Consider the following 22756-nt stretch of genomic DNA (forward strand, 5'->3'; position numbering starts at 1 on the left):
TCCTTATTGACGATGAAACACAGAAATTGCATCGGAATTAAATAAAAAAGGCAAAATGCATACTTAAGTACAAGAAGACTGACTCTTCCTACTGTCCATGCTTTGAACCATTCCCGTGACACCAGTTATAGATTCCGATGCCTCACTCCAGGTTTACTGTATCCCTTGGACCTTCTTATTGACGATGAAACCCAGAAATTGCATCGGAATTAAATAGAAAATGCAAAATTGCCGACTTAAGTAAAAGAAGACTGACCCTTTCTACTGTCTATGTTTTGCACCATTCCTTTGACACTAGTTATAGATTCCGATACCTCACTCCAGGTTTACTGTATCCCTTGGACATTCGTATTGACGATGAAACACAGAAATTGCATCAGAATTAAATAGAAAAGGCACAATGCCGACTTAAGTACAAGAAGACTGACTCCTCCTAATGTCTATGTTTTGAACCATTCCTGTGACACTAGTTATAGATTCCGATGGTTCACTTCAGGTTTAACATATCCCTTGGACCTTCTTGTTGACGATGAAACACAGAAACTGCATCGGAATTATATAGAAAAGGCACAATGCCGACTTAAGTAAAAGAAGACTGACCCTTCCGACTGTCTATGTTTTGCACCATTCCTTTGACACTAGTTATAGATTCCGATACCTCACTCCAGGTTTACTGTATCCCTTGGACATTCTTATTGACGATGAAACACAGAAATTGCATCAGAATTAAATAGAAAAGGCACAATGCCGACTTAAGTACAAGAAGACTGACTCTTCCTACTGTCTATGTTTTGAACCATTCCAGTGACACTAGTTATGCATTCCGATGTTCGCTGCAGGTTTAATGTATCCCTTGGACCTTCTTGTTGACGATGAAACACAGAAATTGCATCGGAATTAAATACAAAAGGCACAATGCCGACTTAAATACAAGAAGACTGATTCTTCTTACCGACTATGATTTGATTCATTCCAGTGACACTAGTTATAGATTCCGATGCTTCACTCCGGGTTTACTGTATCCCTTTGACCTTCTTATTGACGATGAAACAAAAAAATTGCATCGGAATTAAATACAAAAGGCACAATGCTGACTTAAGTACAAGAAGACTGACTCATCTTACTGACTATGTTTTGAACCATTCCTGTGTCACTAGTTATAGATTCCGATGCTTCACTCCCGGATTACTGTATCCCTTGGACCTTCTTGTTGACGATGAAACACAGAAATTGCATCGGAATTAAATACAAAAGGCACAATGCATACTTAAGTACAAGAAGACTGACTCTTCTTACTGTCTATGCTTTGAACCATTCCCGTGACACTTGTTATAGATTCCGATGCTTCACTCCAGGTTTAACATATCCCTTGGACCTTCTTGTTGACGATGAAACACAGAAACTGCATCGGAATTAAATAGAAAAGGCACAATGCCGACTTAAGTAAAAGAAGACTGACCCTTCCGACTGTCTATGTTTTGCACCATTCCTTTGACACTAGTTATAGATTCCGATACCTCACTCCAGGTTTACTGTATCCCTTGGACATTCTTATTGACGATGAAACACAGAAATTGCATCAGAATTAAATAGAAAAGGCACAATGCCGACTTAAGTACAAGAAGACTGACTCTTCCTACTGTCTATGTTTTGAACCATTCCAGTGACACTAGTTATGCATTCCGATGTTCGCTGCAGGTTTAATGTATCCCTTGGACCTTCTTGTTGACGATGAAACACAGAAATTGCATCGGAATTAAATACAAAAGGCACAATGCCGACTTAAATACAAGAAGACTGATTCTTCTTACCGACTATGATTTGATTCATTCCAGTGACACTAGTTATAGATTCCGATGCTTCACTCCGGGTTTACTGTATCCCTTTGACCTTCTTATTGACGATGAAACAAAAAAATTGCATCGGAATTAAATAGAAAAGGCACAATGCCGACTTAAGTACAAGAACACTGACTCTTCTTATTGACTATGTTTGGAAACATTCCTGTGACACTAGTTATAGATTCCGATGCTTCACTTCAGGTTTACTGTATCCCTTGGACTTTCTTATTGATGATGAAGCACAGAAATTGCATCGGAATTAAATAGATAAGGCACAATGCCGACTTAAGTACAAGAAGACTGACTCTTCCTACTGTCTATGTTTTGAACCATTCCTTTGGCACTAGTTATAGATTCCGATGCTTCACTACAGGTTTACTGTATCCCTCCGACCATCTTATTGACGATGAAACGCAGAAATTGCATCGGAATTAAATAAAAAGGAACAATGCCGACTTAAGAACAAGAAGACGGGCTCTTCTTACTGTCTATGTTTTGAACCTTTCCTGTGAGACCAGTTTTAGATTACAATGCTTCACTTCAGGTTTACTGTATCCCTTGGACCTTCTTATTAACGATGAAACACAGAAATTGCATCGTAATTAAATACTAAATGCACAATGCCGTCATAAGTACACGAAGACTGACTCTTCTTACTGTCTGTTATGAAACTACCCTGTGAGACCAGTTTTAGATTCCAGTGCATCACCTCAGGTTTATTGTATCCCTTGGACCTTCTTATTGGCGATGAAACAAAAAAATTGCATCCGAATTAAATACAAAAGGCACAATGCCTACTTAAGAACAAGAAGACTGACTCTTCTTACTGTCTATGTTTTGAATGTTTCCTGTGAGACCAGTTTTAGATTACGATGCCTCACGTCAGGTTTACTGTATCCCTTGGACCTTCTTATTGACGATGAAACACAGAAATTGCATCGGAAATTAATACAAAAGGCACAATGCCGACTTAAGTACAAGAAGACTGACTCTTCTTACTGACTATGTTTTGAACCATTCCTGTGACACTAGTTATAGATTCAGATGCTTCAGTCCCGGTTTACCGTATCCCTTGGACCTTCTTATTGACGATGAAACACAGAAATAGCATCGGAATTAAATACAGAAGGCACAATGCCGACTTAAGTACAAGAAGACTGACTCTTGTTACTGACTATGTTTTGAACCATTCCTGTGACACTAATTATAGATTCCGATGCTTCACTCCAGGTTTACTGTATCCCTTGGACATCCTTATTGACGACGAAACACAGAAATTGCATCGGAATTAAATACAAAAGGAACAACGCCGACTTAAGTACAAGAAGACTGACTCTTCTTACTGTCTATTTATTGAACCATTCCTGTGACACTAGTTATAGATTCCGATGCTTCAAGCCAGGTTTACTGTATCCCTTGGACCTTCTTATTGACGATGAAACACAGAAATTGCTTTGGAGTTAAATACAAAAGGCACAATGCCGACTTAAGTACAAGAAGACTGACTCTTCTTACTGTCTATGTTTGAACCATTCCTGTGACTCAAGTTATAGATTCCGATGCTTCACTTCAGGTTTACTGTATCCCTTAGACCTTCTTATTGACGATGAAACACAGAAATTGCATCGAAATAAAATACAAAAGGCACAATGCCGACTTAAGTACAAGATGACTGACTCTTCCTACTCTCTATGTTTTGAACCAATCCTGTGACACTAGTTATAGATTCCGATGCTTCACTTCAGGTTTGCTGTATCCCTCTGACCTTCTTATTGACGATGAAACACAGAAATTGCATCGGAATTAAATACAAAAGGCACAATGCCGACTTAAGTACAAGAAGACTGACTCTTTCTACTGTCTATGTTTCGAAACCATTCCTGTGACACTAGTTATAGATTCCGATGCATTACTCCAGGTTTACTGTATCCTTTGGACCTTGATATTGACGATGAAACACAGAACGTGCATCGGAATTAAATAGAAAAGGCACAATGCCGACTGAAGTACAAGAAGACTGACTCTTCCTACTGTCTATGTTTTGAACCATTCCTGTGACACTAGTTATAGATTCCCATGCTTCACTTCAGGTTTAATGTATCCCTTGGACCTTCTTGTTGACGATGAAACACAGAAATTGCATCGGAATTAAATACAAAAGGCACAATGCCGACTTAAGTAAAAGAAGGCTGACTCTTCTTACTGACTATGTTTTGAACCATTCCCGTGACACTAGTTATAGATTCCGATGCTTCACTCCAGGTTTACCGTATCCCTTGGACCTCCTTATTGACGATGAAACACAGAAATTGCATCGGAATTAAATACAAAAGGCACAATGCCGACTTAAGTACAAGAGGACTTATTCTTCTTAGCGACTAAGTTTTGATTCATTCCCGTGACACTAGTTATAGCTTCCGAATCTTCATTCCAGGTTTTATGTATCCCTTTGACCTTCTTATTGACGATGGAACACAGAAATTGCATCGGAATTAAATACAAAAGGCACAATGCCGACTTAAGTACAAGAAGACTGACTCTTCTTACTGACTATGTTTTGAACCATTCCTGTGTCACTAGTTATAGATTCCGATGCTTCACTCCCGGTTTACTGGCTCCCTTGGACCTTCTTATTGACGATGAAACACAGAAATTGCATCGGAATTAAATACAAAAGGCACAATGCCGACTTAAGTAAAAGAAGACTGACTCTTCTTACTGACTATGTTTTGAACCATTCCCGTGACACTAGTTATAGATTCCGATGCTTCACTCCAGGTTTACCGTATCCCTTGGACCTCCATATTGACGATGAAACACAGAAATTGCATCGGAATTAAATACAAAAGGCACAATGCATACATAAGTACAAGAAGACTGACTCTTCTTACTGACTATGTTTTGAAAAATTCCTGTGACACTAGTTATGGATTCCGATGATTCACTTCAGGTTTACTCTATCCCTTGGACTTTCTTATTGACGGTGAAGCACAGAAATTGCATCGGAATTAAATAGAAAAGGCACAATGCCGACTTAAGTACAAGAAGACTGACTCTTCCTACTGTCTATGTTTTGAACCATTCCTGTGACACTAGTTATAGATTCCGATGCTTCACTTCAGGTTTAATGTATCCCTTGGACTTTCTTGTTGACGATGAAACACAGAAATTGCATCGGAATTAAATACAAAGGTCACAATGCCGACTTAAGTACAAGAAGACTGACTCTTCCTACTGTCTATGCTTTGAACCATTCCTGTGACACTAGTTATAGATTCCGATGCTTCAAGCCACGTTAACTGTATCCCTTGGACCTTCCTATTGACGATGAAACACAGAAATTGCCTCGGAATTAAAGACAAAAGGCACAATGCCGATTTAAGTACAGGAAGACTGACTCTTCTTACTCTCTATGTTTGAACCATTCCTGTGACACTAGTTATAGATTCCGATGCTTCACTTCAGGTTTACTGTATCCATCAGACCTTCTTGTTGACGATGCAACACAGAAATTGCATCGAAATAAAATACAAAAGGCACAATGCCGACTTAAGGAAAAAAAAATGACTCTTCCTACTGTCTATGTTTTGAACCATTCCTGGGACAATAGTTATAGATTCCGAAGCCCCACTCCAGGTTTACTGTATCCCTTGGACCTTCTTATTGACGATGAAACCCAGAAATTGCATCGGAATTGAATAGAAAAGGCACAATGCCGACATAAGTACAGGCAGACTGACTCTTCCTACTGTCTATATTATGAACCATTCCTCTGACACTAGTTATAGATTCCGATGCTCCACTTCAGGTTTAATGTTTCCCTTGGACCTTCTTGTTGACGATGAAACACAGATATTGCATCGGAATTAAATACAAAAGGCACAATGCCGACTTAAGTGCAAGAAGACTGAGTCTTCTTACTGACTATGCTTTGAACCATTTTTGTGACAGTAGTTATAGATTCCGATGCTTCACTCCCGGTTTACTGTATCCCTTGGACCTTCTTTTTGACGATGAAACACAGAAATTGCATCGGAATTAAATACAAAAGGCACAATGCCGACTGAAGTACAAGAAGACTGACTCTTCTTACTGACTATGTTTTGAACCATTCCTGTGGCACTAGTTATAGATTCCGATGCTTTACTCCAGGTTTACTGTATCCCTTGGACATCCTTATTGACGACGAAACACAGAAACTGCATCGGAATTAAATACAAAAGGCACAATGCCGACTTAAGTACAGGAAGACTGACTCTTCCTACTGTCTATGCTTTGAACCATTCCTGTGACACTAGTTATAGATTCCGATGCTTCAAGCCAGGTTTACTGTATCCCTTGGACCTTCTTATTGACGATGAAACACAGAAATTGCCTCGGAATTAAAGACAAAAGGCACAATGCCGATTTAAGTACAGGAAGACTGACTCTTCTTACTCTCTATGTTTGAACCATTCCTGTGACACTAGTTATAGATTCCGATGCTTCACTTCAGGTTTAATGTATCCCTTGGACCTCCTTATTGACGATGAAACACAGAAATTGCATCGGAATTAAATAAAAAAGGCAAAATGCATACTTAAGTACAAGAAGACTGACTCTTCCTACTTTCCATGCTTTGAACCATTCCCGTGACACTAGTTATAGATTCCGATGCCTCACTCCAGGTTTACTGTATCCCTTGGACCTTCTTATTGACGATGAAACCCAGAAATTGCATCGGAATTAAATAGAAAAGGCAAAAATGCCGACTTAAGTACAAGAAGACTGACTCTTCCTAATGTCTATGTTTTGAACCATTCCTGTGACACTAGTTATGGATTCCGATGCTTCGCTTCAGGTTTAATGTATCCCTTGGACCTTCTTGTTGACGATGAAACACAGAAATTGCATCGGAATTAAATACAAAAGGCGCAATGCCGACTTAAGTACAAGAAGACTGATTCTTCTTACCGAGTATGATTTGATACGTTCCTGTGACACTAGTTATAGATTCCGATGCTTCACTCCAGGTTTACTGTATCCCTTTGACCTTCTTATTGACGATGAAACACAGAAATTGCATCGGAAATAAATACAAAAGGAACAATGCCGACATAAGTACAAGAAGACTGACTCTTATTACTGACTGTGTTTTGAACCATTCCTGTGTCACTAGTTATAGATTCCGATGCTTCACTCCCGGATTACTGTATCCCTTGGACCTTCTTATTGACGATGAAACACAGAAATTGCATCGGAATTAAATACAAAGGGCACAATGCCGACTTAAGTACAAGAAGACTGACCCTTCCTACTGTCTATGTTTTGAACCATTCCAGTGACACTAGTTATGGATTCCGATGTTCGCTGCAGGTTTTATGTATCCCTTGGACCTTCTTGTTGACGATGAAACACAGAAATTGCATCGGAATTAAATACAAAAGGCACAATGCCGACTTAAGTACAAGAAGACTGGTTCTTCCTACTGTCTATGTTTTGAACCATTCCTGTGACACTACTTTTAGATTCCGATGTTTAACTCTAGGTTTACTGTATCCCTTGGACCTATTTATTGACGATGAAACACAGAAATTGCATCGGAATTGAATAGAAAAGGCACAATGCCGACATAAGTACAGGAAGACTGACTCTTCCTGCTGTCTATATTTTGAACCATTCCTGTGACACTAGTTATAGATTCCGATGCGCCACTTCAGGTTTAATGTTTCCCTTGGACCTTCTTGTTGACGATGAAACACAGAAATTGCATCGGAATTAAATACAAAAGGCACAATGCCGACTTAAGTGCAAGAAGACTGACTCTTCTTACTGACTATGCTTTGAACCATTCCTGTGACAGAAGTTTTAGATTCCGATGCTTCACTCCCGGTTTACTGTATCCCTTGGACCTTCTTATTGACGATGAAACACAGAAATTGCATCGGAATTAAATACAAAAGGCACAATGCCGACTGAAGTACAAGAAGACTGACTCTTCTTACTGACTATGTTTTGAACCATTCCTGTGACACTAGTTATAGATTCCGATGCTTTACTCCAGGTTTACTGTATCCCTTGGACATCCTTATTGACGACGAAACACAGAAACTGCATCGGAATTAAATACAAAAGGCACAATGCCGACTTAAGTACAGGAAGACTGACTCTTCCTACTGTCTATGATTTGAACCATGCCTGTGACACTAGTTATAGATTCCGATGCTTCAAGCCAGGTTTACTGTATCCCTTGGACCTTCTTATTGACGATGAAACACAGAAATTGCCTCGGAATTAAAGACAAAAGGCACAATGCCGATTTAAGTACATGAAGACTGACTCTTCTTACTCTCTATGTTTGAACCATTCCTGTGACACTAGTTATAGATTCCGATGCTTCACTTCAGGTTTACTGTATCCCTCAGACCTTCTTGTTGACGATGCAACACAGAAATTGCATCGAAATAAAATACAAAAGGCACAATGCCGACTTAAGGAAAAAAAATGACTCTTCCTACTGTCTATGTTTTGAACCATTCCTGTGACAATAGTTATAGATTCCGATGCCGCACTCCAGGTTTACTGTATCCCTTGGACCTTCTTATTGACGATGAAACCCAGAAATTGCATCGGAATTAAATAGAATAGGCACAATGCCGACTTAAGTACAAGAAGACTGACTCTTCCTAATGTCTATGTTTTGAATCATTCCTGTGACACTAGTTATGGATTCCGATGCTTCGCTTCAGGTTTAATGTATCCCTTGGACCTTCTTGTTGACGATGAAACACAGAAATTGCATCGGAATTATATACAAAAGGCACAATGCCGACTTAAGTACAAGAAGACTGATTCTTCTTACCGACTATGATTTGATACATTCCTGTGACACTAGTTATAGATTCCGATGCCTCACTCCAGGTTTACTGAATCATTTTGACCATCTTATTGACGATGAAACACAGAAATTGCATCGGAATTAAATACAAAAGGCACAATGCCGACTTAAGTACAAGAAGACTGACTCTTATTGCTGACTATGTTTTGAACCATTCTTGTGTCACTAGTTATATATTCCGATGCTTCACTCCCGGATTACTGTATCCCATGGACCTTCGTATTGACGATGAAACACAGAAATTGCATCGGAATTAAATACAAAAGGCACAATGCCGACTTAAGTATAAGAAGACTGACTCTTCTTACTGACTATGTTTTGAACCATTCCTGTGACACTAGTTATAGATTCCGATGCTACACTCTAGGTTTACCGTATCCCTTGGACCTCCTTATTGACGATGAAACACAGAAATTGCATCGGAATTAAATAGAAAAGGCAAAAATGCCGACTTAAGTACAAGAAGACTGACTCTTCCTACTTTCCATGCTTTGAACCATTCCCGTGACACTAGTTATAGATTCCGATGCCTCACTCCAGGTTTACTGTATCCCTTGGACCTTCTTATTGACGATGAAACCCAGAAATTGCATCGGAATTAAATAGAAAAGGCAAAAATGCCGACTTAAGTACAAGAAGACTGACTCTTCCTAATGTCTATGTTTTGAACCATTCCTGTGACACTAGTTATGGATTCCGATGCTTCGCTTCAGGTTTAATGTATCCCTTGGACCTTCTTGTTGACGATGAAACACAGAAATTGCATCGGAATTAAATACAAAAGGCGCAATGCCGACTTAAGTACAAGAAGACTGATTCTTCTTACCGAGTATGATTTGATACGTTCCTGTGACACTAGTTATAGATTCCGATGCTTCACTCCAGGTTTACTGTATCCCTTTGACCTTCTTATTGACGATGAAACACAGAAATTGCATCGGAAATAAATACAAAAGGAACAATGCCGACATAAGTACAAGAAGACTGACTCTTATTACTGACTGTGTTTTGAACCATTCCTGTGTCACTAGTTATAGATTCCGATGCTTCACTCCCGGATTACTGTATCCCTTGGACCTTCTTATTGACGATGAAACACAGAAATTGCATCGGAATTAAATACAAAGGGCACAATGCCGACTTAAGTACAAGAAGACTGACCCTTCCTACTGTCTATGTTTTGAACCATTCCAGTGACACTAGTTATGGATTCCGATGTTCGCTGCAGGTTTTATGTATCCCTTGGACCTTCTTGTTGACGATGAAACACAGAAATTGCATCGGAATTAAATACAAAAGGCACAATGCCGACTTAAGTACAAGAAGACTGGTTCTTCCTACTGTCTATGTTTTGAACCATTCCTGTGACACTACTTTTAGATTCCGATGTTTAACTCTAGGTTTACTGTATCCCTTGGACCTATTTATTGACGATGAAACACAGAAATTGCATCGGAATTGAATAGAAAAGGCACAATGCCGACATAAGTACAGGAAGACTGACTCTTCCTGCTGTCTATATTTTGAACCATTCCTGTGACACTAGTTATAGATTCCGATGCGCCACTTCAGGTTTAATGTTTCCCTTGGACCTTCTTGTTGACGATGAAACACAGAAATTGCATCGGAATTAAATACAAAAGGCACAATGCCGACTTAAGTGCAAGAAGACTGACTCTTCTTACTGACTATGCTTTGAACCATTCCTGTGACAGAAGTTTTAGATTCCGATGCTTCACTCCCGGTTTACTGTATCCCTTGGACCTTCTTATTGACGATGAAACACAGAAATTGCATCGGAATTAAATACAAAAGGCACAATGCCGACTGAAGTACAAGAAGACTGACTCTTCTTACTGACTATGTTTTGAACCATTCCTGTGACACTAGTTATAGATTCCGATGCTTTACTCCAGGTTTACTGTATCCCTTGGACATCCTTATTGACGACGAAACACAGAAACTGCATCGGAATTAAATACAAAAGGCACAATGCCGACTTAAGTACAGGAAGACTGACTCTTCCTACTGTCTATGATTTGAACCATGCCTGTGACACTAGTTATAGATTCCGATGCTTCAAGCCAGGTTTACTGTATCCCTTGGACCTTCTTATTGACGATGAAACACAGAAATTGCCTCGGAATTAAAGACAAAAGGCACAATGCCGATTTAAGTACATGAAGACTGACTCTTCTTACTCTCTATGTTTGAACCATTCCTGTGACACTAGTTATAGATTCCGATGCTTCACTTCAGGTTTACTGTATCCCTCAGACCTTCTTGTTGACGATGCAACACAGAAATTGCATCGAAATAAAATACAAAAGGCACAATGCCGACTTAAGGAAAAAAAATGACTCTTCCTACTGTCTATGTTTTGAACCATTCCTGTGACAATAGTTATAGATTCCGATGCCGCACTCCAGGTTTACTGTATCCCTTGGACCTTCTTATTGACGATGAAACCCAGAAATTGCATCGGAATTAAATAGAATAGGCACAATGCCGACTTAAGTACAAGAAGACTGACTCTTCCTAATGTCTATGTTTTGAATCATTCCTGTGACACTAGTTATGGATTCCGATGCTTCGCTTCAGGTTTAATGTATCCCTTGGACCTTCTTGTTGACGATGAAACACAGAAATTGCATCGGAATTATATACAAAAGGCACAATGCCGACTTAAGTACAAGAAGACTGATTCTTCTTACCGACTATGATTTGATACATTCCTGTGACACTAGTTATAGATTCCGATGCCTCACTCCAGGTTTACTGAATCATTTTGACCATCTTATTGACGATGAAACACAGAAATTGCATCGGAATTAAATACAAAAGGCACAATGCCGACTTAAGTACAAGAAGACTGACTCTTATTGCTGACTATGTTTTGAACCATTCTTGTGTCACTAGTTATATATTCCGATGCTTCACTCCCGGATTACTGTATCCCATGGACCTTCGTATTGACGATGAAACACAGAAATTGCATCGGAATTAAATACAAAAGGCACAATGCCGACTTAAGTATAAGAAGACTGACTCTTCTTACTGACTATGTTTTGAACCATTCCTGTGACACTAGTTATAGATTCCGATGCTACACTCTAGGTTTACCGTATCCCTTGGACCTCCTTATTGACGATGAAACACAGAAATTGCATCGGAATTAAATAAAAAAGGCAGAATGCATACTTAAGTACAAGAAGACTGACTCTTCCTACTGTCTATGTTTTGAACCATTCCTGTGACACTACTTTTAGATTCCGATGTTTAACTCTAGGTTTACTGTATCCCTTGGACCTATTTATTGACGATGAAACACAGAAATTGCATCAGAATTAAATAGAAAAGGCACAATGCCGACTTAAGTACAAGAAGACTGACTCCTCCTAATGTCTATGTTTTGAACCATTCCTGTGACACTAGTTTTAGATTCCGATGGTTCACTTCAGGTTTAACATATCCCTTGGACCTTCTTGTTGACGATGAAACACAGAAACTGCATCAAAATTAAATAGAAAAGGCACAATGCCGACTTAAGTAAAATAAGACTGACCCTTCCGACTGTCTATGTTTTGCACCATTCCTTTGACACTAGTTATAGATTCCGATACCTCACTCCAGGTTTACTGTATCCCTTGGACATTCTTATTGACGATGAAACACAGAAATTGCATCAGAATTAAATAGAAAAGGCACAATGCCGACTTAAGTACAAGAAGACTGACTCTTCCTACTGTCTATGTTTTGAACCATTCCAGTGACACTAGTTATGGATTCCGATGTTCGCTGCAGGTTTTATGTATCCCTTGGACCTTCTTGTTGACGATGAAACACAGAAATTGCATCGGAATTAAATACAAAAGGCACAATGCCGACTTAAATACAAGAAGACTGATTCTTCTTACCGACTATGATTTGATTCATTCCTGTGACACTAGTTATAGATTCCGATGCTTCACTCCAGGTTTACTGTATCCCTTTGACCTTCTTATTGACGATGAAACAAAAAAATTGCATCGGAATTAAATACAAAAGGCACAATGCTGACTTAAGTACAAGAAGACTGACTCATCTTACTGACTATGTTTTGAACCATTCCTGTGTCACTAGTTATAGATTCCGATGCTTCACTCCCGGATTACTGTATCCCTTGGACCTTCTTATTGACGATGAAACACAGAAATTGCATCGAAATTAAATACAAACGGCACAATGCCGACTTAAGTACAAGAAGACTGACTCTTCTTACTGACTATGTTTTGAACCATTCCTTTGACACTAGTTATAGATTCCGATGCTACACTCCAGGTTTACCGTATCCCTTGGACCTCGTTATTGACGATGAAACACAGAAATTGCATCGGAATTAAATACAAAAGGCACAATGCATACTTAAGTACAAGAAGACTGACTCTTCTTACTGTCTATGCTTTGAACCATTCCCGTGACACTTGTTATAGATTCCGATGCTTCACTCCAGGTTTACTGTATCCCTTGGACCTTCTTATTGACGATGAAACACAGAAATTCCATCGCAATTAAATAGAAAAGGCACAATGCCGACTTAAGTACAAGAACACTGACTCTTCTTATTGACTATGTTTTGAAACATTCCTGTGACACTAGTTATAGATTCCGATGCTTCACTTCAGGTTTACTGTATCCCTTGGACTTTCGTATTGATGATGAAGCACAGAAATTGCATCGGAATTAAATAGATAAGGCACAATGCCGACTTAAGTACAAGAAGACTGACTCTTCCTACTGTCTATGTTTTGAACCATTCCTTTGGCACTAGTAATAGATTCCGATGCTTCACTACAGGTTTACTGTATCCCTCCGACCATCTTATTGACGATGAAACGCAGAAATTGCATCGGAATTAAATAAAAAGGAACAATGCCGACTTAAGAACAAGAAGACGGGCTCTTCTTACTGTCTATGTTTTGAACCATTCCTTTGACACTAGTTATAGATTCCGATGCTTCACTTCAGGTTTACTGTATCCCTTGGACTTTCGTATTGATGATGAAGCACAGAAATTGCATCGGAATTAAATAGATAAGGCACAATGCCGACTTAAGTACAAGAAGACTGACTCTTCCTACTGTCTATGTTTTGAACCATTCCTTTGGCACTAGTAATAGATTCCGATGCTTCACTACAGGTTTACTGTATCCCTCCGACCTTCTTATTGACGATGAAACACAGAAATTGCATCGAAATTAAATACAAACGGCACAATGCCGACTTAAGTACAAGAAGACTGACTCTTCTTACTGACTATGTTTTGAACCATTCCTTTGACACTAGTTATAGATTCCGATGCTTCACTTCAGGTTTACTGTATCCCTTGGACTTTCGTATTGATGATGAAGCACAGAAATTGCATCGGAATTAAATAGATAAGGCACAATGCCGACTTAAGTACAAGAAGACTGACTCTTCCTACTGTCTATGTTTTGAACCATTCCTTTGGCACTAGTAATAGATTCCGATGCTTCACTCCCGGTTTACTGTATCCCTTGAACCTTCTTATTGACGATGAAACACAGAAATTGCATCGGAATTAAATACAAAAGGCACAATTCCGACTTAAGTACAAGAAGACTGACTCTTCTTACTGACTATGTTTTGAACGACTCCTGTGACACTAGTTATAGATTCCGATGCTTCACTCCAGGTTTACCGTATCCCTTGGACCTCCTTATTGACGATGAAACACAGAAACTGCATCGGAATTAAATACAAATGGCACAATGCATACTTAAGTAGAAGAAGACTGACTCTTCTTACTGTCAATGCTTTGAACCATTCCCGTGACACTAGTTATAGATTCCGATGCTTCGCTCTAGGTTTACTGTATCCCTCTGACCTTCTTATTGACGATGAAATACAGAAATTGCATCGGAATTAAATAGAAAAGGCACAATGCCGACTTAAGTACAAGAAGACTGACTCTTCCTACTGTCTATGTTTTGAACCATTCCTTTGACACTAGTTATAGTTTCCGATGCTTCACTACAGGTTTACTGTATAACTCCGACATTCTTATTGACGATGAAACACAGAAATTGCATCGGAATTAAATACAAAAGGCACAATGCCGACTTAAGTACAAGAAGACTGACTCTTCTTACTGACTATGTTTGGAACCATTCCTGTGTCACTAGTTATAGATTCCGATGCTTCACTCCCGGTGTACTGTATCCCTTGGACGTTCTTATTGATGATAAAACACAGAAATTGCATCGGAATTAAATAGAAAAGGCACAATGCCGACTTAAGTACAAGAAGACTGACTCTTCTTACTGACTATGTTTTGAAAAGATACTGTGACACTAGTTATGCATTCCGATGATTCACTTCAGGTTTACTGTATCCCTTGGACTTTCTTATTGACGATGAAGCACAGAAATTACATCAGAATTAAATAGAAAAGGAACGATGCCGACTAAAGTACAAGAAGACTGACTCTTCCTACTGTCTATGTTTTGAACCATTCCTGTGACACTAGTTATAGATTGCGATGCTTCACTTCAGGTTTAATGTATCCCTTGGACATTCTTGTTGACGATGGAACACAGAAATTGCATCGGAATTAAATACAAAGGGCACAATGCCGACTTAAGTACATGAAGACCGATTCTTCTTACCGACTATGTTTTGATTAATTCCTGTGACACTAGTTATAGATTCCGATGCTTCACTCCAGGTTTACTGTATCCCTTTGACCTTCTTATTGACGATGAAACATAGGAATTGCATCGTAATTGAATACAAAAGGCACAATGCCGACTTAAGTACAAGAAGACTTACTCTTCTTACTGACTATATTTTGAACCATTCCTGTGTCACTAGTTATAGATTCCGATGCTTCACTCCCGGTTTACTGTATCCCTTTGACCTTCTTATTGACTATGAAACACAGAAATTGCATCCGAATTAAATACAAAAGGCACAATGCCGACTTAAGTACAAGAAGACTGACTCTTCTTACTGACTATGTTTTGAACCACTTCTGTGACACTAGTTATAGATTCCGATGCTTCACTCCAGGTTTACCGTATCCCTTGGACCTCGTTATTGACGATGAAACACAGAAATTGCATCGGAATTCAATTCAAAAGGCACAATGCATACTTAAGTACAAGAAGACTGACTCTTCTTACTGTCTATGCTTGAACCATTCCCGTGACACTAGTTATAGATTCCGATGCTTCGCTCTAGGTTTACTGTATCCCTCTGACCTTCTTATTGACGATGAAATACAGAAATTGCATCGGAATTAAATAGAAAAGACACAATGCCGACGTAAGTACAAGAAGACTGACTCTTTTTACTGACTATGTTTGAAACATTCCTGTGACACTAGTTATAGATTCCGATGCTTCACTTCAGATTTACTGTATCCCTTGGACTTTCTTATTGAGGATGAAGCACAGAAATTGCATCGGAATTAAACAGAAAAGGCACAATGCCGACATAAGTACAAGAAGACTGACTCTTCCTACTGTCTATGTTTTGAAACATTCCTTTGACACTAGTATAGATTCCGATGCTTCACTACAGGTTTACTGTATAACTCCGACCTTCTTATTGACGATGAAACACAGAAATTGCATTGGGATTAAATAAAAAGGAACAATGCCGACTTAAGGACAAGAAGACGGGCTCTTCTTACCGTCTATGTTTTGAACCATTCCTGTGAGACCAGTTTTAGAATACGATGCTTCACTTCAGGTTTACTGTATCCCTTGGACCTTCTTATTAATGATGAAACACAGAAATTGCATCGGAATTAAATACTAAATGCACAATTCCGTCATAAGTACACGAAGACTGACTCTTCTTACTGTCTGTTATGAAACTACCCTGTGAGACTAGTTTTAGATTTCAGTGCTTCACCTCAGGTTTACTGTATCCCTCTTACCTTCTTATTGACGATGAAACAAAAAAATTGCATCGGAATTAAATACAAAAGGCACAATGCCGACTTAGTACAAGAAGACTGACTCTTCCTACTGTCTATGTTTTAAACCATTCCTTTGACACTAGTTATAGTTTCCGATGCCTCACTACAGGTTTACTGTATAACTCCGACATTCTTATTGACGATGAAACACAGAAATTGCATCGGAATTGAATTCAAAAGGCACAATGCCGACTTAAGTACAAGAAGACTGACTCTTCTTACTGACTATGTTTGGAACCATTCCTGTGTCACTAGTTATAGATTCCGATGCTTCACTCCCGGTGTACTGTATCCCTTGGACGTTCTTATTGATGATGAAACACAGAAATTGCATCGGAATTAAATAGAAAAGGCACAATGCCGACTTAAGTACAAGAAGACTGACTCTTCTTACTGACTATGTTTTGAAAAGATACTGTGACACTAGTTATGGATTCCGATGATTCACTTCTGGTTTACTGTATCCCTTGGACTTTCTTATTGACGATGAAGCACAGAAATTACATCAGAATTAATTAGAAAAGGCACGATGCCGACTAAAGTACAAGAAGACTGACTCTTCCTACTGTCTATGTTTTGAACCATTCCTGTGACACTAGTTATAGATTGCGATGCTTCACTTCAGGTTTATGGTATCCCTTGGACATTCTTGTTGACGATGGACACAGAAATTGCATCGGAATTAAATACAAAGGGCACAATGCCGACTTAAGTACATGAAGACTGATTCTTCTTACCGACTATGTTTTGATTAATTCCTGTGACACTAGTTATAGATTCCGATGCTTCACTCCAGGTTTACTGTATCCCTTTGACCTTCTTATTGACGATGAAACATAGAAATTGCATCGGAATTGAATACAAAAGGCACAATGCCGACTTAAGTACAAGAAGACTTACTCTTCTTACTGACTATGTTTGAACCATTCCTGTGTCACTGGTTATAGATTCCGATGCTTCACTCCCGGTTTACTGTATCCCTTGGACCTTCTTATTGACTATGAAACACAGAAATTGCATCCGAATTAAATACAAAAGGCACAATGACGACTTAAGTACAAGAAGACTGACTCTTCTTACTGACTATGTTTTGAACCACTCCTGTGACTCTAGTTATAGTTTCCGATGCTTCACTCCAGGTTTACCGTATCCCTTGGACCTCGTTATTGACGATGAAACACAGAAATTGCATCGGAATTAAATACAAAAGGCACAATGCATACTTAAGTACAAGAAGACTGACTCTTCTTACTGTCTATGCTTGAACCATTCCCGTGACACTAGTTATAGATTCCGATGCTTCGCTCTAGGTTTACTGTATCCCTCTGACCTTCTTATTGACGATGAAATACAGAAATTGCATCGGAATTAAATAGAAAAGGCACAATGCCGACGTAAGTACAAGAAGACTGACTCTTCTTACTGACTATGTTTGAAACATTCCTGTGACACTAGTTATAGATTCCGATGCTTCACTTCAGATTTACTGTATCCCTTGGACTTTCTTATTGACGATGAAGCACAGAAATTGCATCGGAATTAAATAGAAAAGGCACAATGCCGACTTAAGTACAAGAAGACTGACTCTTCCTACTGTCTATGTTTTGAAACATTCCTTTGACACTAGTGTAGATTCCGATGCTTCACTACAGGTTTACTGTATAACTCCGACCTTCTTATTGACGACGAAACACAGAAATTGCATTGGGATTAAATAAAAAGGAACAATGCCGACTTAAGGACAAGAAGACGGGCTCTTCTTACCGTCTATGTTTTGAACCATTCCTGTGAGACCAGTTTTAGAATAGCATGCTTCACTTCAGGTTTACTGTATCCCTTGGACCTTCTTATTAAAGATGAAACACAGAAATTGCATCGGAATTAAATACAAAAGGCACAATGCCGACTTAAGTGCAAGAAGACTGACTCTTCTTACTGACTATGTTTTGAACCACTTCTGTGACACTAGTTATAGATTCCGATGCTTCACTCCAGGTTTACCGTATCCCTTGGACCTCGTTATTGACGATGAAACACAGAAATTGCATCGGAATTCAATTCAAAAGGCACAATGCATACTTAAGTACAAGAAGACTGACTCTTCTTACTGTCTATGCTTGAACCATTCCCGTGACACTAGTTATAGATTCCGATGCTTCGCTCTAGGTTTACTGTATCCCTCTGACCTTCTTATTGACGATGAAATACAGAAATTGCATCGGAATTAAATAGAAAAGACACAATGCCGACGTAAGTACAAGAAGACTGACTCTTTTTACTGACTATGTTTGAAACATTCCTGTGACACTAGTTATAGATTCCGATGCTTCACTTCAGATTTACTGTATCCCTTGGACTTTCTTATTGAGGATGAAGCACAGAAATTGCATCGGAATTAAACAGAAAAGGCACAATGCCGACATAAGTACAAGAAGACTGACTCTTCCTACTGTCTATGTTTTGAAACATTCCTTTGACACTAGTATAGATTCCGATGCTTCACTACAGGTTTACTGTATAACTCCGACCTTCTTATTGACGATGAAACACAGAAATTGCATTGGGATTAAATAAAAAGGAACAATGCCGACTTAAGGACAAGAAGACGGGCTCTTCTTACCGTCTATGTTTTGAACCATTCCTGTGAGACCAGTTTTAGAATACGATGCTTCACTTCAGGTTTACTGTATCCCTTGGACCTTCTTATTAATGATGAAACACAGAAATTGCATCGGAATTAAATACTAAATGCACAATTCCGTCATAAGTACACGAAGACTGACTCTTCTTACTGTCTGTTATGAAACTACCCTGTGAGACTAGTTTTAGATTTCAGTGCTTCACCTCAGGTTTACTGTATCCCTCTTACCTTCTTATTGACGATGAAACAAAAAAATTGCATCGGAATTAAATACAAAAGGCACAATGCCGACTTAGTACAAGAAGACTGACTCTTCCTACTGTCTATGTTTTAAACCATTCCTTTGACACTAGTTATAGTTTCCGATGCCTCACTACAGGTTTACTGTATAACTCCGACATTCTTATTGACGATGAAACACAGAAATTGCATCGGAATTGAATTCAAAAGGCACAATGCCGACTTAAGTACAAGAAGACTGACTCTTCTTACTGACTATGTTTGGAACCATTCCTGTGTCACTAGTTATAGATTCCGATGCTTCACTCCCGGTGTACTGTATCCCTTGGACGTTCTTATTGATGATGAAACACAGAAATTGCATCGGAATTAAATAGAAAAGGCACAATGCCGACTTAAGTACAAGAAGACTGACTCTTCTTACTGACTATGTTTTGAAAAGATACTGTGACACTAGTTATGGATTCCGATGATTCACTTCTGGTTTACTGTATCCCTTGGACTTTCTTATTGACGATGAAGCACAGAAATTACATCAGAATTAATTAGAAAAGGCACGATGCCGACTAAAGTACAAGAAGACTGACTCTTCCTACTGTCTATGTTTTGAACCATTCCTGTGACACTAGTTATAGATTGCGATGCTTCACTTCAGGTTTATGGTATCCCTTGGACATTCTTGTTGACGATGGACACAGAAATTGCATCGGAATTAAATACAAAGGGCACAATGCCGACTTAAGTACATGAAGACTGATTCTTCTTACCGACTATGTTTTGATTAATTCCTGTGACACTAGTTATAGATTCCGATGCTTCACTCCAGGTTTACTGTATCCCTTTGACCTTCTTATTGACGATGAAACATAGAAATTGCATCGGAATTGAATACAAAAGGCACAATGCCGACTTAAGTACAAGAAGACTTACTCTTCTTACTGACTATGTTTGAACCATTCCTGTGTCACTGGTTATAGATTCCGATGCTTCACTCCCGGTTTACTGTATCCCTTGGACCTTCTTATTGACTATGAAACACAGAAATTGCATCCGAATTAAATACAAAAGGCACAATGACGACTTAAGTACAAGAAGACTGACTCTTCTTACTGACTATGTTTTGAACCACTCCTGTGACTCTAGTTATAGTTTCCGATGCTTCACTCCAGGTTTACCGTATCCCTTGGACCTCGTTATTGACGATGAAACACAGAAATTGCATCGGAATTAAATACAAAAGGCACAATGCATACTTAAGTACAAGAAGACTGACTCTTCTTACTGTCTATGCTTGAACCATTCCCGTGACACTAGTTATAGATTCCGATGCTTCGCTCTAGGTTTACTGTATCCCTCTGACCTTCTTATTGACGATGAAATACAGAAATTGCATCGGAATTAAATAGAAAAGGCACAATGCCGACGTAAGTACAAGAAGACTGACTCTTCTTACTGACTATGTTTGAAACATTCCTGTGACACTAGTTATAGATTCCGATGCTTCACTTCAGATTTACTGTATCCCTTGGACTTTCTTATTGACGATGAAGCACAGAAATTGCATCGGAATTAAATAGAAAAGGCACAATGCCGACTTAAGTACAAGAAGACTGACTCTTCCTACTGTCTATGTTTTGAAACATTCCTTTGACACTAGTGTAGATTCCGATGCTTCACTACAGGTTTACTGTATAACTCCGACCTTCTTATTGACGACGAAACACAGAAATTGCATTGGGATTAAATAAAAAGGAACAATGCCGACTTAAGGACAAGAAGACGGGCTCTTCTTACCGTCTATGTTTTGAACCATTCCTGTGAGACCAGTTTTAGAATAGCATGCTTCACTTCAGGTTTACTGTATCCCTTGGACCTTCTTATTAAAGATGAAACACAGAAATTGCATCGGAATTAAATACTAAATGCACAATTCCGTCATAAGTACACGAAGACTGACTCTTCTTACTGTCTGTTATGAAACTACCCTGTGAGACTAGTTTTAGATTCAGTGCTTCACCTTAGGTTTACTGTATCCCTTGGACCTTCTTATTGACGATGAAACAAAAAAATTGCATCGGAATTAAATACAAAAGGCACAATGCCGACTTAGTACAAGCAGACTGACTCTTCCTACTGTCTATGTTTTGAACCATTCCTTTGACACTAGTTATAGTTTCCGATGCTTCACTGCAGGTTTACTGTATAACTCCGACATTCTTATTGACGATGAAACACAGAAATTGCATCGGAATTAAATACAAAAGGCACAATGCCGAGTTAAGTACAAGAAGACTGACTCTTCTTACTGTCTATGTTTTGAAAAGATACTGTGACACTAGTTATGGATTCCGATGATTCACTTCAGGTTTACTGTATCCCTTGGACTTTCTTATTGACGATGAAGCACAGAAATTACATCAGAATTAAATAGAAAAGGCACGATGCCGACTAAAGTACAAGAAGACTGACTCTTCCTACTGTCTATGTTTTGAACCATTCCTGTGACACTAGTTATAGATTGCGATGCTTCACTTCAGGTTTAATCTATCCCTTGGACATTCTTGTTGACGATGGAACACAGAAATTGCATCGGAATTAAATACAAAGGGCACAATGCCGACTTAAGTACATGAAGACTGATTCTTCTTACCGACTATGTTTTGATTAATTCCTGTGACACTAGTTATAGATTCCGATGCTACACTCCAGGTTTACTGTATCCCTTTGACCTTGTTATTGACGAAGAAACATAGAAATTGCATCGGAATTGAATACAAAAGGCACAATGCCGACTTAAGTACAAGAAGACTTACTCTTCTTACTGACTATGTTTTGAACCATTCCTGTGTCACTAGTTATAGATTCCGATGCTTCACCCCCGGTTTACTGTATCCCTTGGACCTTCTTATTGACTATGAAACACAGAAATTGCATCCGAATTGAATACAAAAGGCACAATGCCGACTTAAGTACAAGAAGACTGACTCTTCTTACTGACTATGTTTTGAACCACTCCTGTGACACTAGTTATAGATTCCGATGCTTCACTCCAGGTTTACCGTATCCCTTGGACCTCGTTATTGACGATGAAACACAGAAATTGCATCGGAATTAAATACAAAAGGCACAATGCATACTTAAGTACAAGAAGACTGACTCTTCTTACTGAC

The sequence above is a fragment of the Schistocerca americana genome, chromosome X, assembly GCF_021461395.2.
Source record: "Schistocerca americana isolate TAMUIC-IGC-003095 chromosome X, iqSchAmer2.1, whole genome shotgun sequence".
Taxonomy (NCBI): domain Eukaryota; kingdom Metazoa; phylum Arthropoda; class Insecta; order Orthoptera; family Acrididae; genus Schistocerca; species Schistocerca americana.